We start from the raw sequence: 12387 nt of genomic DNA on the forward strand, positions 1-12387 counted from the left end.
TCTACCATATCAATATCCAAAATTATGTCATTTTCATACTGCATTCTGAGCTAGGACCAAACCATGACCATTTTGTGTCTGATGGCAGCATTTTCAAGAGAAGTCACTTGTAGTGAGAAGTCACAGGTAGGTCTCCTCTCCACCTCCTCAGACACAGTTCCTTGAAGCTACCTAAAAGTACAAAATGTTAAAGCACCATGCCATATAGACCCACAGTTTGTCACACAGTTGTTATCCCTCATATGCAATGCATAATATAACACATCAAACCTTCAAGATGTAACAGAGCTATACATACGCATGCACGAAAGGTGAGTCAACCAATGCAGGACCGCAAAACCAATTCATTATGATTTTTCATAGATGGAACAAATTCACCTAGTTTAGAGCATCCAGAAAGGTTGTTCCAACTGCATCCACTTCAATAATCTGAGAATTTAAACTGCTGTTTCTATTATATTTTTCGCGTAAGCAGAAGTCTACCTTCTTATTAAGAATGCTTAATAAAACCAACACATTAAAAACAGTCAGCAGGGAGTGTTGCAATTAGATGCTTGTACGATGCTTCCCTCTGTGCCTTCATGCAAATACTCTTCATCTTATACAGACTTTCAGAAACTTCATCATGTTGCTACAGTAATAAAGACCTCTACCCTTTTTCTTTCTGTGAGATGTTAGGTCACCCATGGCACATCACCATTACTTTATAGAATAAACGAAAATTACTTGTAAATTACCTAAAAATTTTAAGTGTCCCATCATGCTGTCCCCCCCACCGCCACCCCAGGACCTAATTACAGCCTTCCTGAAGACACCAATACTGCACTTTCATCCCAAAATATTAGAGGTGAAGGAGAGACTAGGACTAAAAAGGCAGATGAGCTATGAATCAATAGGAAGTAAAAAGCTGGAGGAACTACATTGAAGATGACTGAAGTATCTACATTGATTATATGAAACTTTTTCCTTTGCAGAATATCGAAATGCTGTTGAATGTGTTCTTTTCTGGAAGGGTAAAAATGTTTGGACTAATAAGGGCAATCACAGGGAGGACAGGCTTACAATTAATCTCTATCGAGTTAGTCAGATGCAAAATTCACTCTGATTGCTGTGGGATTCTCTACATAGTAAAGCCAAAGTCTACCTGCTCTCAGCATAATTCCTCCTGAATGAATGATGCTCACTGGTTTACAGGAGACACTCCTCCATCTTGTAAAATCGGCTGAACATAAATCCGTAACAACCTCTGCAATTCTCTTGCTTAAGACTCTTCCTTCCTGGAGTAACTGCTGAGGGGACTGCAGCACATACATGAAAGAAACCAAACCAGCAGGAGGAAACTTTGGGAGAGAATAGGAGGAAGGAGGAATCGCAGGCTCACAGAAGGGCTGAGGTGGGAAGGGACCTCTGGAGGTCGTCTTGTCCAACCCTCCTGGACTGTGTCTGGTTCCTTCCAGCCTTACTCCAGTGAGTGAGAGGCTCTGTTCAAGGTGGGGAACTGCAGCCATCTCACATGACCCCAGAGGTGCTACAGGACACAGTCTTTCTCTAAACAAATCCCACAGCCTATCTCTTGCAAAACATCCAACCTTTCTGGAAAGGCTTCCAGTCGAAGCCTGGCTGTGTTTGACATCAGCTGGCAGCTCTTCTGATGCCCCTGTCTGACAAAGGTGGCTTCCATTTTGTCAGAGCTTTGTTCCCCACTGCTGCATCCTAGCCTGCAAGCGTAGCAAAATGTCTCTACCAGAAGTGAGTCTGCAAACAAACAAAAAAATATTGCAAAAATATTCAGTGTGAAGGAAAGCCACACCCATCATCTAGGTCTGTCCAAGTCTGTCTTTTCACCATATTTACATCCTAATGTTCCAGGTTTGTTGGTTTATTAATTGCAAATTTGTCTTTGCAAGTTTCTTGCTCATTCATTATGGTCTGTATGAAGATATTCCTTGCAAATGCCTTGAGGTCACACTTAAAACCACGGTGTGAACTATGCCAGACATGGAGTTTGTGAAAGAGCTTCTTCCAGGACCATGTGTGACGTCTGTCTCTGCACAGAGCAATTCAGGAACGAGGTGCAACTACCATGGGCCTTTCCCCGCCGCTTCGCAGCCACCACGTCTCCTCTCGGTCATGACCGATCCCCACAAGATGGCACGGCACAATTTAATCTGAGCTTCATCTGAGATTTTAAATGATGACTCCTTTACTGACGCAAAAGCCTGCCAGTGCACTGCCTGGCTACACACCTCTCACCAACCACTTCTCTCACCAAGCGTCTTCGCAATTTTCCCTGAATCAAAACATCGTCCTTCTCTCCCCGCTGACAGCAGAGCATTGTTTCTTTACAGCTCCTCTGCAAAACAAAGCTTCAGTAACTTGAAAATAAAGGTAGTTTTAGGTTGCGTGATCTACCTGAAACACCACTCAGGCAGCGAAACATTGAAATGGGAAGGAGTTGAAAACAAAAGACATAAATGAAGAGTGCGTTCTGGTTTTGGTTTAAGATTTTTCAGCTCTGGTGGTTGTTAGTGCTACTAGGGTTTAGGTTTAAATCACTCCTAAAACATACTTTGCCTTAATCTTTAAGAAGAAATTTAAACTGAAATGGAAAATTAACACTGGTTCAATCAGTACAACCACTCAATTACACAAAATCTCCAGTATCAAGTTGGAAAAAGAAGAAAGAGAATGACATTTCTGGTAGTCATACATGAAGTCGGAGAGAAAAACTGCCTTTTGCAAAAAACTACTCTTGAGTAAAGGCAGATATTCCCCTTCTTTCCACTATCTTTATGGTTTCTACCACTTCGCATGGCCAAGCCAATATTTCGGCTCCCTACCTGGGAGCATCTTGTGCAGAAGCTCCCACACTGCTGGACGCATCCCTGCCTGTCTGCGGCTGGGGAGAAAACAGTTAAATCGAACAGCAAAGCGACAAGAGAGGCAGCAGCCTCCGGCAGCCATGGGAACAACAATTTCTACAGACTGGAGGCTGAAATTTCAGAGGGAAATAATCCCAACTGCCGTTAGCCAGGTCAGAGAGGGGGGCCCCAATGACACTGGCTTGAGTTTTAAGGCAAAATGTTACTGTAAACGTGCATGGACCTGACTTCACCATCCTCTAAAGGGCCGTAATAATGACAGCCACGTACCTGCACGAGGTAATAAAGCAAAGCAGGAATTTTGCCTGCACAAAGTGTAAACATCAAAACAGATGGCGCGGTTATGTTAATCAGTTAATGTTTGCAGAGTGCTTTGAAGATGCAAAGCGCTATAAAGGTACTAAATACTTACAGTCTTGTCTAGACATCATCAAGCTCATTTTCAGATTGCAACCTTTTCAGGCCAAACAGTGCCTCTCTGTATATGTTTGCACTGTGCCTTCTGTAACAGGCTCCTATCTCAAGATATATTAGTAAGGTAGGAATAACAGAAGAGAAGCTCCTGGAGGTGAAAAGCACGAGCCAACAGCTCCTGCTAAAGCAGCATGAAGCAGCACAGGAGAGAATGGGGCTAAATAGTATCAGAGAATCAGACGGAAGTCAAAATGTACTCTACCAGAATCAAAATAAACACATCATTTTTGTGCAGTGCAATATGTAAAATACACATTCAACTACAAAGACTATTTTTTTGGATGTTTCACCAGAGAAATGGGTAAAGACTGAAGCTGTCACAACAGATAACCCTTTACAAAACAGTTTGCTGTAACGGTGAAAAGTGTTTAATGCACTAACAAGCCACGATGAGAAGAAACATCTTTGACAGAATAAACTATGTGCGTAGACGTAACAGAGCTGTGAGAAGTGCAACAGCAATCATTGTCATGTGTAGCTCTAGTATGGAATTCAACAAAGCAAGTTATGAACAATAAGATCACAGGTTTTGTTGAGGTTTGGGGAAAATCCATCTAAACCATTTCAAACTCACACTTTTTATTTGCCCTAAGGAATGTGGCATGTAAATAAAAGTAAACTCCAGCAATAAGTGAGTCTTCTGTGTCAGACTGCCTTGCAACCCAAACCAAACCATACTATTCTGATGTTCAGAAACCACAGATTTCAGAGGCCTTTTCCACTCACGTTTCCCAGTCAGCTCACACTGCAAATGGGGAAAGAAGTCTGGCGTTACACAAAAGGTGTAGACAGATGAAACACGTAATCCTTATTCATACCCTAAAAATATACCCAAACTGACCACCAAGTGCACAACCAGTGCCACCGAGCATGGAATTGGAGTTCAGAGATTTCAGCTCAGCCCTGGGTGAAGAGCAGAGCAGAGTCGGCCTCGGGAGGCCTGAGGGTGAAGCAGCTTCACATCCCTCTGAAATGGCCCTTCCGACCCATTCCAGGGCAGCACCAACCAGACCCATGGGGGAATAGGGTCCTTTTTTTTTTTTTTTCCCCTTCCTTCCTCCTTTCCTTTTCCCTTTCTTTTTCCCTTTCCCTTTCCTTTTCCCTTTCCCTTGAATAGAAGCTCAGCTTTGGTCAGGGGGCTGGTAGTCAGGACAGAAAAGACTGAGGGAAGAAAGGAGTGATTGTGTTTAGAAAATAAATCCCCTTCACTCTAAAAATAAAACAACACTTTTTTTTTTTTTTTCAGATCAGAAATGTACATTCTTAAATGTAGGGGAAAAGACGGTTTTATCCCCGTTTGCACTTTCAGAACATCCCCCAAAATCTGCCCTCCTCCTCTGCTGGGGAAGCGAGCGAAGGGTCTGCTACTAACTCACTATTCTCATGAACAGCTGTATGACAAACATCTTATGCTAGATACATGAATAATGAGAGGTAAGATTATTTTCTTTCTTTTGAGGTTTTGTTTTACCTCTTTTCCAGCCTCTTCATTTCAGCTATTAAACATTAATTTCTAAGCAGAAGAAAAGCCTTAATATCATTACAGCTCTTACTTCTCAGTTTGTTCTCAAATTATTTCTGTTGCTGTCCCAAAAAGAAAACTGTAATTGGAAAGGGATTAAAATAATTTTTTAAAAGTAGTCCTTTGTACCGACAAAACACATTAAAGAGCAGTGCCAACACCATACTGACTTCTTCCTTTCCAGGGAAAGTGTTGCCCCTCCCTCTCTGTTTCAAAACCTTGTATATATAATAAGCCAAATTTTCAGTCTCATCGTAACTGCATTACCCTTGCCTTGCCCGTCATTTTGCATATGCTCACATAATTATGGCCTGAAATTTGCAGATACAATTACTTGCTGACACACTTTGTTATTTGAATGATAAAGTATTTGATTGTATCCAATGAAAACAGGATTAAGATGTGGAAGCAAACTTGTTTTAGCAAACCTAATGTACTAACTTAAGCTTCTGTTGTTTTATAGAAACATGATCCTCTAACAGCATGTCTACACCCTGCAGCGAAGCATTGTCTAGAGACTTTGCATTAAAGGAGGGTAGTCGCATCGCTGCACTACCACGTTTGCACTTGCCTAGTAAGAAATACAGCTACATAGGAACAAAAAAAACCACAACCAACCAACCAACCAAAAATGTTTGCTTGCTTAAAAATCAAGTTAACAATGGCATATTAATGGAGTCACAAAATAACTAACAAAAGGTGCTGCTAAATTAAACCAATTTAGAATTCATTGTATCTTAATAAGTTTATCACATGTAATGAAACTTTCCGATTTCTCTCCCAAACAGAATGTTCCAAAAAGTGTTAAATTAGAACCCATGACAAGAAGAGCAGTTGTCAAGATACTGAACTATGAGTTCAGCAAAAGTAAGAAGGTTTTGAATGAGTTTAGTTAGGTTTGTCAATGACTTTTGAAGCTACATTTATTTCTCAATAGTTTAATGTTAGCAAAAAAATTTTATTAACATTTTATTAACAAAATTTCAAAGGAAATCCTTAAAACTGCACATCGCGTTTATGTGGGGGCTGACCCTGTCTCACTGCAGTTTGGATATTGTTCTCACAGCAGCTGATTTCCTAGTGCTCACCGTAAATGCAAACTACTAACCGGAAAATCCAGATGGGGTTCAACTGTATTTCAAGAACAGTTATGACATAAAATGTACTGGATAGAGAGCACAGATGTGACGCTATGGAGATTACACTAACAACTCGTTTTGGTTGGCATCTTTTGAGAGAGAACGCAAAACAGGGGTAAGCAGCCCGCTCCTTACATTTAAAGATATTATTCAGAAAATCTAAGGACAGCAAAAAAGTTACCAGTATACTCAGAGGCATGATCAATAAGATCAGGAAGAAAAAAAAGCTTTTTGTTATTAAAATTCTTATCTCTCTTTGAATATACTGTCATCAGTGGCAAAAAAAAAATATCCAGAGCCTAGAGTAATTCATTTTAGGTTCTTGAAGCTGGCACTGAATAAAAACACAGCTAAACACACAGAAAGATATTTAATAAATTAATATTCTATGGAATCAATCAACATAACATGAGTTGCCACTTCAAACTCTTCAGCAATTATGGCAGAGCTTATATCATGAGAGCTTAAAGGTTCCTTCATAGTTTTTCTTTAGTTTTATCTAGTTTCAAAGCCTTCTGTGATCACATGTTTAAGCTCTTCTTTGCAACTGAGACAGAAATTAACCTTTTGTACAGTGAGACCAAAATTCTTAAGTATTTCCATAATCAGTAGCCTTAGAAGGCAAGTTTTGAAGAAAATGCAAATCAATGCATGACCATAGAGGAAGACTGCAAGAGCTGGTAACTATAATCCAGCGATGACAACACACCATAAACTGGATATTAACTTCAGAAATAATCACACAGCGAAATTCCAGTGAAATCTTGAGCAGTGCCAGCTTCAAGTCATAATGCAGGATGTCTGCATCATGCTGGCCAAACCACGGATAAAGTGCAAGCATTTAGACAGAGGACAGGTACCACTGAGGGCAGCTCGATATTTACTCCTGCATTTCACAGGAGCGTTTATATATGAGGGTCAACCTGACTTCTTTGTGTTTCCAAACCCTGAAGTGCCCATATTAAATTATCCACATATAAATACTCCGGCAGCCCAGAAGGAAGCCTAGACTTCATCAGAGGTATTTACAGGACACATCCTACCACCGCATCACCCATCGCCACCAGAGAGAAGCACAATGCTTTTCCACATTGGCTGCCACATGTTGCTCCTAAACCCAGCCTGAACTCATGTTTGTATCCCAGACTTCTGCTCCCATCAGAGCTACACAGGATCAAAAGCTGTTTACTCCTTTGGCTTAGGAGGTTCTACACCAACAACGTTTCAGGAAAATGTGCCAAAACCGCCAATCAGGGCTTTCATGTTGTTGTTAGAGCCTAAGGAGGGATGACACAGTGTGTTTACAGCTCTTGCAGCTCTGAACTCTCCAGTTCTCTGGGCAGGAGAAAGAATGATTGCAGTCCCCTGATTATGGCTCATGTTTTTGAAATGTTCAAATCTTTGCAGCCTTTCCATAGTATTCAGTGTGTTTTGACCATAAACTGCTCCAGAGTGCAGACAAAAACAGCTGGGAAAATATTAATCCTCTCCTTATACAGTAAGTGTAAAAATGAGGAAACACATGCTGCTTTCTACGTGATACATGTCTACAAAATTCCTCTCTGATTGGATTCCCTGACTCCACCTTCGACATTCACAGGAGACAAGTTACTTTGGCACACAGAGATAAGAAACTGAGTCAGCTCAAGTTAATTTTCTACAATTATCAGAAAATGCTGGTTTGACCTTTTATAAAACATAAAATTCAGACTTTCGCCCACTCTTGAAACTTGAGTGCTGCACAACAGTTCTTGCAAGTTAGACAAGCATTTTTATTTTGCAGACGAGGAAGCAAGATAAAATAGTTAAGTGACTTCCTTAAGGCATTATTAGACCTGGAGAAAATTTTGGAAGACTTGATCCTGTATCCTGCATTGTCCATTAATCAACATTGCTGACAGAGTACCTAAGCTGTAGCTCTCACCACTATAAATGTTTGTATTATATCTACTAAATGGCTACATAAGTTGAATGAGTTACATTAAACTAACCTCTCTTACTGCATTGCTTTCCTGTTGGGTCAGTACAGCAGTCCAGGTCACCACACAGCTGTAGAACTGTCACAAGGAACTGGGCAAGAACATGTGGCCAGAGGTAGAGCAAGACCAAGTGCAGACAGAGATAAAATTAGACAGGGAAAGCAGACAGTTATCTAACAAAGTCCTCTGTTTTAGCCACAGGGTGCTGTAGGTTTTTTTAATTCATGCATAAAAACACAGAAATACGGGGCTGGAGAATTCAGAAAGTAACTAGTCTGACCTCCTGCTCTAAGGTAGGATCAAGCGCATGCAGATTACCTGTGACTGATGATTATCTAAGCTGTTCTCACCTCAAGTAAGGACACTGTGTTGAGCAACCCTCAGGTAGACACTGACGGTGTTTTATCATCTCAGCAGTGGAAAGGTCTTACAGACTTTTAGCCTAAATCACCTCTGTGGCATGTAAGATTGATTTGCTTCCTCTGGAAATTACGGCAAACCATTGATCACTGTCACTTAAATACTGACGTTTTGCATATCAAAGACTTATGTCCCTTCTGGTCTCCCCTTTTTGTAGACTAAGCAAACCATTATTTTCAGGCTTTTCTCTGTGATTACCTATTTGAAATCTCTTATAATTCAGGACTTTCTCTACTTGAGTTTTGTCTCTCTTGAAGCGAGGGAACTCAAACCAAACCCAGTATCCCGCTGATGAGAATCCATACCAAACATAGCAGAAAAATACTTCCATTGTCCAACTGTTAATTTATCTTCACATGCAATGGAAAACTAAAATATCACTGAAGATGCTGAAAGAATTCCAAGAATATATTTCTATGTGGAGAATAAAATTAAATACAATGCAAGGAAAGTCCCTACCCTACAGAGCTAGCTCATCTGTTGAAACAACATAATTACACACACATTCTCATGCACATTACAATCTGGCTAGCTGCCTGTGTGCCCTACAAATTCTACTTGTAGTTATGTACTTTAATATACTCAACAGTCTTTGTTTTTCTGAAATGCTGTGGGCCCTGATCTTGCCGCTACAGTCACCAGATCTGAGTAGGAGCATCCTGAATGTGACCATAGCTGCATCCATCAATAACTGCACGGACTCTCCTTTCAGATGGATGTACCCACAGGAAGAGCTGCTGGCAAACTGTTCTCTCCAGTCTGGACACCAAGTCTATACTGGGCAAGTAACCAGTCACCCAAAGTTGCTCTTTGCCTCTCTGGCCAGTTCGGAGAAGAGAAGTCAAAAAGCAAAGAGCAAGGCTCCCAGCGAACGGAAAAGATGAGGATAAAGTGCCAAAGGATGCCAGAAGTGCTGCAGGGAGGGAACATAAGCAGGCATTTGGGAGCAGGTCTTTCTGTTTTCATAGGATTTCCTATATTGCATGCTGGCTACGGTCAGGGGGACTCGCACACACTTTTATTTTTGGCAAGTCCATCTCTATTTCTTTCAAAGATGAACCTGAAAGAACTGACTGAGAACTTTAAGCTACCAGAAGAACAGGAAGCTGGAGAAGCACCTGTTGAAACTACTACATACATGGATTGATCAGTACTGGCTCTAATGATTTTAGCTTTTTTTCCAAATTATTTTCTGCCAGGTAAGTTCCTTGAAATAGTTCACAAAGGTGGAAAACACCTGTCTTTGCACAGCTCGGAGCATGAAAGACGGGCTGGAAGGCACCAGCTGACAGTCACCAAATGTGACTCAAATGCGAAACCAGAGTCTTCAGTCCCTTTGGCCAGGCCTGAGAAATCACAAAGGAAACTGAGAAATCAGTTCAAACAAGTCTACTTTTTAATCTTAAGAACGTGTAAATCCATTCATATTGATTATCTGAATATTGCAAACTATGCATTTTTTTCCTGACATACTGCAGCTACCAACATGTGTTTGGCTTCACTCAAATTGCCTCATAACTCATCTTAACACAAGCAATCTATAATGTTTCTGCACATCGTGGCAATAGATTTTCTTTAATTTCAACCAGCAGATGTTGAAGCAGACCAATAAATAACCACAGCACAGTTCCCATTGAGCTCCCGAAAAAGGCTGTAAATGCATTTAACAATCTGCAGCATAAACACATCTTCTGCTTTCAACAAGCACTGAATACCTTTCAGAAAGTGTTTTTGTTATGAGTCTATATGAAGAGAAAAAAGGCTTTAAAGGACACAACTGAAATGCCTCTTTTTCCAAGAGACATATCCGCCCTTCCTGCTGCATTGCATCTCCCAGATGAATCAGTGATCCACAAATACCAGCAGCTAACCATCTTTCTGAAAATGCAGTAATCAGTCTGATAAATTTGCCCTTTACTTATTCTAACATGAAAACTTTAACTTGGGCAACATGTGACAACTGATGGAAGTCACAGAAGCCTGTAATTGTGTCTTGGTTGGCTTACGGTATTTCCATAATACACTCCCTCTGTTAGTGCTTGAACTAACTCAGATTTCTGAGTAGCAGGCACGTGGCATTTGATGAATTGCTGGCTATGGCACTGAGTTGAGGTTTAGAGGGTCCTGCTCACCAGGACTCACACCACAGGTAGCCACCGATGCTGCTTGTGCCGCCATCCTTCAAAACGCATCACTGAATTAATCCATCGTAACAACATCCAGTACTTTTTCTTTCCCTCAGTAGTGCTGTTTTTGCACATAGATATTTTCAGCGATGGCTCAGCAGTCCGGCTCTGCCAACAGTCCCACTGCCAAACCCTTGTTGGTGGCAGGCAGATGCACAGAGCCAGAAGGCTCTTGCACTGACTTCACCAACAAAGCCCATGTCTCAATGCGTTACATTCTCAGGAGCCAGCAACCTCTAAAACTTCCCTTGAGCTTAGCTAAGAAATGCCACTGCAGCAGCACATATAACATGCTGAGGCAGCTTCCAACTTAAAAAACTAAACAAGTAAAAAAGAGACAGGAAAATCATCCCAAAATATTAAAAAATGTGCTCTTGGATGAAACTTGAATTCAAAATTAAATTGTGTTTCTTTACAGCACCGGGGTACCTGATGCTTCATCAAAATTACAATTCATCAAAGTCGCACTGAATTTGTATAAAATGAAACCAATTACAGCCTTTCCCGTCTTTACTAAAAATGGTGGTCTTCGGTAACCATATAACCTGGTGTCTGGAAGAAGAGTCCTTAAGGGGACATCTCTAGGAGAGATTTGATGCAGCCCAAGAGAGCTGGTGATGCAAGCCCCACTGCCTCCTTACCCTTGAGACCAGCCTACCACAGCTTCTGGTTATATTAAACTAAAGCCAGGCCTTTACTGTTGCTGGTGCTGACCGCCTCACATTTGGGACAAACATTGATTGCGCCTTGAATTAAATTTCTGAAAAAAACAGACTATACAGTACACTGTATACTGTACATCTGCCTGCCATTTCAACTTCGTCTCCAGCTGAGGTAAGCACGAGTCACTAGGAAGGTATTAATGCTGTATTTAAGCCGGGACCATCCCATCAAGGATACAAAAGAAATGACTAACAAAGAAGACATCAGTTCACGCGGTGTGCTGCGTCACTGGGAAAAGCGTGGTTTTGGCTGTGTGTAAACAGACTTTTCAGTTTAAGTGTACAGCACACTGGCATAGCGCAGGACTTCGGGCAGGGCTAAAGTCAGGGTGGTTGGATCAGGCAGGGAGGTTCTGGCATTAATGCTCAGGTAGTTTGTGAGGAAGTCACCTTCTGTCTCTGTTTCCCTCCCCTGATCCATTTCTCCCTTTCTGTTCTGCTTTGGTCTTTTGGTTGCTTGTTTTTTGGGGGGTTTTTTGTGTGTGTTTGTTTGGTTTGTTGTGGTTTTTTGTTTGGTTGGTTTTGTGTTGTTTTTGTTTTGGTTTGGTTTGCTTTTTTCATTTGAACACTTTGAGGCAAAGACTGAAGGCGTCTGTGCAGCTGTAGGGCATGCAAGTCATTGTATGACTTTTTGTCTGTTCTACCTTGCCTTGTTTCACAACTTCTACCATTGCACAGCACTCTAGTTTCTAGAGAGCTTCTGCTCCTATTTCTAATTGCAGAACATGTAAAAGGTGCTAGATTTTCAATATCAATAATAAATCATTATCAAAACCAGAAAAAAGAATTTGCAATGTTCTTCCTTTAAGCACAAGTAAATGACTGGGGGGCGGTGGTGCATGCAAAGGATGATCAGAGAAAGCTAACAAGAAGTCCTTCCAAATTAGAGAGCACTTACTTTGCATATGGAAAGCTACTTCTGCTGCATTTGAATAAAATACTTGACCTTGGGCCTCCCTGAACTTATGTGTTTGGCAACAGCAGCAAGTCTGTGCTCATGACTGCTGACACTTTTAAGTACCTACTCCAAGTGGAAGCTCCACCAAGCAAAGCACGAGACGGG

General features: G+C 41.2%; 1 protein-coding gene across 4 annotated transcripts in view; it reads right to left on the minus strand.

Annotated features, from left to right (window-relative positions):
• LDLRAD4 (low density lipoprotein receptor class A domain containing 4) overlaps positions 1-12387 on the minus strand; it is a 301744-nt gene that overhangs the window by 73682 nt on the left and 215675 nt on the right. The window lies entirely within an intron of this gene.

Source organism: Columba livia, chromosome 2, assembly GCF_036013475.1.
Source record: "Columba livia isolate bColLiv1 breed racing homer chromosome 2, bColLiv1.pat.W.v2, whole genome shotgun sequence".
NCBI classification, from domain to species: Eukaryota; Metazoa; Chordata; class Aves; order Columbiformes; family Columbidae; genus Columba; species Columba livia.